The sequence below is a fragment of the Microtus ochrogaster genome, chromosome 6 (assembly GCF_000317375.1).
Source record: "Microtus ochrogaster isolate Prairie Vole_2 chromosome 6, MicOch1.0, whole genome shotgun sequence".
NCBI lineage: Eukaryota > Metazoa > Chordata > Mammalia > Rodentia > Cricetidae > Microtus > Microtus ochrogaster.
In genome coordinates, this window is record NC_022013.1 from 1,069,665 (window position 1) to 1,076,320 (window position 6,656).

Below are 6,656 nucleotides of genomic sequence, written 5' to 3' on the forward strand. Positions count from 1 at the left end.
TCAAGTATGGGATGTTTATGTCTCCCCCATGGTTGATTATGAGAAGGAGAATGAAGAGGAAGAGGAGAGTGGCCTTTGGGGTATTCTGTTGCTCCGGACTGGAATGATCGTGACGCCTCTGCCATTTACCCATGGTGTGCCTTACTGTTTCATCATTGCCCACGTGTTGCCCTTCACGGTGTGCAGCCTGGCACTGCTTTGGCAAGAAAGTGGGCAAACCAGAAGCCTTTATGGATACATCTCCCTGCTCTGCTGATAGTTGGGGATTTTGTGTAGCCTTAGAGTCCTCTGTACTCTCTGCTCCAAACGTTCAGGGCTTCTCTGGGCCAGTGGCCCATTCTTGTCCTGACACTGAGGTATCTGGGAGCCTATGTAAGGCCTGCAGGTGAGGAGGAGGTATCTATACACACAGGCTGCTTCATACTCAATCCCCGTATTGATTAATTTTCTTGTTGCTATGACAGAATACCTGACACAGCATTTTAAGAAAGGAAGGTTTTATTTTGGCCACTGTTTGAGGTAGATTCCTTCCTAGCTGCAGAGTCCTGATGAAGTTCAGCTTTCTTCTCTTCTTCATTCAGTTCAGGTCTCCAGTCCATAAAACACTACCGCTCACATTTAGCGAGGGTCTTCTGACTCAATAAATACAGTCTAGAAACTCCCTCATATACACGCCCAGGGAACTGCCTTCTTGCTGTCCTTGATTCTGTTGTTGGTTAATATTAATCACCACGGGTGCACAAGGCTGTCCTCTGGATGCGGGCCAGCAGATCTAAAAGCTCCTGCCATTGTTAGAGGCCTGAACATGGAGTGCTTAGCTCTTGCCTCCCTGGTGGGGCTGTATTTTATCCCTTCCCTTGCGTTTGTTCATATCAGGTGGATTAGAGAACTCAGCAAATGGTTCTCTGCTTCCATAAGATAGGGCAGAGTTATATGCTCGCACCTAATCTCTTTTCTGAGAATATTGTTCAAAAAATAGGTCATCTATTGTAAAGAAAATTAGCTAGTAATTAAATTTAACTGGAAGTTACAGTATTGGTGCTTTCATTTGGAGACAGTATGCTCCCCTAATTACTTTATTGCTACAGTTACCCTGGCGGAGGATTATTGTTATTTGTGTGCAGGGGAGGGTAAAGGGTAGTGGTGGAAAAGGTTATATTTAATAAGTTAGATGATGCATTCTGGACTTGAGTTTTTTAATTGGCAGAGGCCCTCCCTCCTTCAAGGAGAAAATTTTCCTTCTGCCCTCTTCCAGGTCTGTCTGACTGGAGTCACCTTGGTTTTACTCCAGAGTCATTCTGATTTGTCACCTTGTGGGAACTTTTGGCAAAGAACCATGTTTCAATTCTGACAAGAACAGGCTAGAAGAAGACAGCCAGCTATGGTGCTTTTCTCTTGTGTGGTCTGTGGGGCACAGCTGGGGGAGGCACAGTGGTCTCCTGGACTTACCTCTTTCTAATTCTGCTCCTTCTCCCAGGGCCCTGAGAGGGGAGCTGGCAGAACACAGGTTAGAATACTCCCTGGTCAAGCAGCCTGTTCCCCAGCAGACTTGGATAGTGTGGCAGGTTGAGGGGAGAGCTGAGGTCAGGGAAGTTGGGAAGGGTGGTCCCATAGCTGGAATTTGCACTTATCTTGCCCACAGGTGATGCTAAGTAACCAGACACCCTCAGAGGCAACAACTTGGTTCCATTGCACATGGGTTTCTCTTAGCTTGGGAAACCTGAGTCCAAGATCACCATGGCTTCTCCACTTTGACACTCACCATAAATGTCTCTTTTTCCTCAAAGAATGGTCCTTCCCCTGCTGCTTAAGCCTTCCAGACAAAACAGCTGTATTAGCCACTTTTCTCATCATTATGGTCAAATCCCTAACAGGAAGTGCACTATGGGAGATGATTTCATTCTAGCTCATAGCTGAGGGACACAGTCCATCATGGAGGGGAAGGCAATAGCAGCAGGAGTCAGAGGCAGCGCCTCACCTGGCATCCAGTCGGGAAGCAGAGAATGAACAGGAAGTGAGGCAAGGCTACAGAACCGTAAGGCCCTCCTCCAGGGACCTCAGCCAGCGAGGCTCCACCTCCTCGAGGTTCTACAACCTTACCGCAGCTGTCAAGCCCGTGAGGCTGGCAGGGGTGGGGAGGGGCAGTTCATATTTAAACCACAGCATCGATTAAGTGAAGACTGAGCATGCTCCCAGAGAGCTGTCTATTCCTGGATTCCTATGCCTTCTTCTTGGGGTGGTTTTTTAATCTTCACAGCTCTGCCTTTACACTCAAAGATTTCTATGTTCCTGCACAATAAGGTAATTTGTTTTGTCTGAAGGCCCACAGCGATGGTAGAATGACCCTTTCCTAATAAGAACTTTTCATGCTGACTAACTTGTCCTTAATTAGGCCGAGCAGGGACCAGGTAGGCAGCTCCGGGGAGCTGGCCTATGTCTTTGTTCAGAAATTGTCCATTGGCTAACGCTAGCAGCTGGCTTCAGACAGAAACCTTTCTGAATGAGGGCACGCTAGGGTCATGCTTCCAAACCCTGCCTTGGTATAGCACCCATGCGGGCCTGGTAAAGGAGGCCAATTTTCTAAACAAGGATAAAAATCTGAAAAAGCAAAACAACAGCTCAGCCTTAGAGAGTTCTTAAGGAGTCAGAAAGGACCCTGCCGAGTACATTTTTAGCTGGTTAATAAGGAAGCCAAGTGCACTGGGCCCTGTGTATAACCTGTGCCTACACTATATCAATATATAATTACCACATTTTCCCACCAATCTGCCCCTGGGAGAGGTGGCAGGTAAAACAGATTGAGGAGAAAATAATGGTGCTTGCTGCACAATATATTAGATTGATATCTGTTACTCCTTGAGCGGGCTGCTGGCAGGATAAATGGAGGGCTGGGAAGGCTCTGGTGCATTGAGACAAAGTGGCTGTTTAAGCTTTGTTCCTCTAAGTACCCAGTGCATATGCCTGTCGAGAGCCAGCAGAGAGGGGGAGTTAGGGTTTCCCTGTCTTAGGCTTTGGAGGGCTTGCTAGGCTTGTCCTGTGAGTGGGCTCATTTCATGTCAATACCAGCTAGAGTCGTCTGGGAAGAACGATCCCCAGTGGAGAAAATGTCCCCACCAGATTGGCCTGTGGCAAAGCCTGTGGTGAATTTTCTTGACTGATGATTGATGTGGAGGGTGCAGCTCACTGTAGGGGGTGCTACCACCAGGGAGGTAACCCTGGGTGTCATGAGGAGCAAGCCAGGAAGCAGCACCCCTCCATGGCTGCTTCAGGCTAGCTGCAAGACTTAAATTTGAGCCTTATGGGTCAATGTCCAAAGTCCCCTCCAACCCTCAACGGTGACAAAGACCTCGGTGCAACACTTAAACCGGTGAGGGTGGAGGGAGGCGGGGATGGGGACACATCGGTTTTTCACATAGCGCACTGCTGTGCTCATCCTGCATCCAAGTTCTTGCTCTGACTTCCCAAAATGATAGACTACAAGTTATATGATGAAATAAACCCCTTCTTCCTCAGATTATTTTTGGCCAGTGTTTTATCATAGCAAAGGAAACCCTAATTAAGATAACAGTGGTTTTCTAGATCCCTCCATTTGCCTGCAATTTTTTTCTGCTGTGTAGTACTCCATTGTGTAAATGCACCACATCTTCTTTATTCATTCTTTGGTCGAGGGGCATTTAGGTTGTTTCCAGGTTCTGGCTATGACAAACAAAGCTGCTATGAACATAGTTGAGCACATGTCCTTGTGGCATGATTGAGCATCCATTGGATATATATCCAAAAGTGGTATTGTTGGGTCTTGAAGTAGGTTATTCCCTAATTTTCTGAGAAATCGCCACACTGACATCCAAAGGGGTTGTACCAGCTTGCATTCCCACCAGCAATGCAGAAGTGTTCCCTTTTCCCCACGTCCTCTCCAGCATAAGTTGTCATCAGTGTTTTCCATCTTGGCTGTTCTGACAGATGCAAGATGGAATCTCAGAGTTGTTTTGATTTGCATTTCCTGATGGCTAAGGATGTTGAACATCTGTGTATTTTTTAGTGTGTGTAGGTGCAGGTATACGTTTGTGCATGTATGATTGGTGAGCGGAGGATAACCCCGAGTGCCACCATCAGGAATGCCATCTCTCTTAGTTCTGAGGGAGACATGTCACCAGGCTGTCCTGCTTTCTGAAAGTTGTACAGAAATGCTCAAACGTTCGAAAAGCTTTTGTGCATCATTGGCCACACAGGGGTGGGCATTTTGGTGCTATAACTGCATTTGCGTCATCCATGTGCCTGTAAGAAACCCCTCACCCCCACTCCTGTAAGCTACCCCAATAAACTCACGGGTTTGCCACTTTGAACATTGATAGAATTGCTGCTTTGGTCTGTTGTTTGTGTCCTATCTGGGTTGAATAGTTCTTTTTTTTTTTCACTTTTCCTTAGGAAGAGCAACACAAAAGGAGGCGGGTGAGGCAGCTCATTTGGCCAAGTTTCTGCTACAGAAACATAAAGGAATCCAGGCTTGCTGCTTGCACACTGAGAGTCCCAGCATTGAGAAGACAGGGACAGCCTATCTCGGGTCAACCCGTCATCCAGCCCCACCTAACCAATGAGTTCCTGACCTGTGAGAGACCCTGTCTCCACAAACAAGGTGGGTGGTGTCTGAGGAACAACATGCAACATTGACCTGTGGTTCCACATATAAATACACACATGTGTGCCTGCCCACACATGAACACACTCACATGAGCACGCCCTAAGAAACCCCCTTCTATTTTTATTATGAATCTAAAAATTACTGTTAATATTATATTGCTAGCCTTTGTGTGTGAATGCATGTGTGTGTGTGCACGTGTACATACATGAAAGTGTGTGATTTGTGTATGTGAGTACAAGTACGCATGTGCTAACAGTGAGCATGTGGAGGTCAGAGGTCAAGTTCCAGAAGTCCTACCTTGTTTTGAGACAGCTTCTCTCTTGCTTCTGCTTCTCTGAGTATTCCAGGCTAGCTGGCCTGTGCGCATCAGGGCAATTCTCCTGTTTCCACTTACAATCTTGCTGGAGGCTGGGATTCCATGCTGCTGCATCTGGCTTTCTACATGAGTTTCCAGTATTGAACTCAGGTCGGCAGGCCTGCATAGCAAGCGCTTGTCCTGGCTAAGCCGTTTCGCCAGCCCCCACCTCCTTCTGTTCGTTGTCTGTGATTCAATCTCTGATGTTGATTACAGCAACAAAGCGTGGACTAAAACACTGACTTCTGATTCTGCTGTAACTCTCAAAACTATGATAAGTTCCTATGCCAAGTCAAATCATCCAGAGCTGAGTTGACAGTTTCCTCCCCCTTTTTTAAACTTTAATTTTGGTTATCACAGGGTCATAGTTTAATTTGTGTGTCTGTCCCCACATTTTGAGCTAAAATTTGTGTGCTAGAAGGTGCCTTATGTAGTTGCCTGAGGGAAGGGAAGGCCTTGGTAGGATGGAGGTTTATTGGTAAGACCTCCTTCATCCTGAGCCCCCACGGAACCAAGCTAGAGACGCATGCTCACCTTTATGTGGGCGTGTGTATGTTCACAGCATATGTTCAACAGTATGGCTGCAGTGAGAGCATTTCAGGCAGTCATGGGAATGCGAGAATGGACATGAATGGCAAAGGGGGTTGGCGGTGTTCTTTGCCCACTGAAAGACTTTTGGCCTCCCAACCAGAAAAGCAGTAGTTGTTGGCTGCATCCTCTTCTGCCATCACTAACCACAGGTGCCCACTGTGCTCGTCTTGTGGGCTCCGAATGGATTGGCAGTAACGGCTGTGATGAGCATAGCTCCCTGGAGAGGTGTGAGGTGGACCAGGCTCGGGGGGCCCACAGCTGTGGAGACTAGTGAACAGGACCATTAGCCTGGGTGCACTGTTCCTGCCTAGCTGCTGTGAGGTGAAGGCCAGGGGGACCCAGGGCACCTGTGATGTTGCCAGAGCCGAGACAGCAACTTGAGAGTTTGAAATAATGAAATAACGTGGGCTAGAACCAATGTCACTCACTGTGTGATATTTTTAATGACGTTTCTATGTGTGTGTTTGTGTGTTTGTGTGTTTATATGTATGTGGAAGACAGAGAACAACCCTGTGTGCTATTCCTCGGGGGCTGTCTACTGTAGTACTTTAGTTTTTTTGAGATAGGGACACTTATCCGGAATTGTCACTCGCTGGTTAGGCCAGGATAGCTATTAAGTGGGCCCAGCCATCCCACTTCTGGGTACACCACTAGGCCCAGCTTTCATTTCCTTTTTCTTTTATTTAAGGGAGTACTGGGGTTGAAATCAGGATGCCACCAGACCAGCTTTGATTTCATATGGATAATAAACTCATCAGAGCTAAGCTTCTGCATCTGTGAAGTGGACTTGACTTCACCGGCTTCATCCAGTCTGAAACAACGAAGGGAAAGATTTTGCACAAAGTCCCCAGTGAATGCACAGCACAAGACAGGCAGGTTTCTTATGTTACTACAGTTGTCTCAGGGACCCACACCAAGGCTGTGGATCGGGATGCTTTTCAGTGCTCTTGGCCCTTGGGTGGGGTTCCAGAACCAGTCCTTGGTGGGGAGCGTGGAGCCATTAGTTGCTTGCTGACTCCTCTGCTTTCCCACATCAAGCTGCAGCCATCTTTTCTCAACACCCCCCCCCCC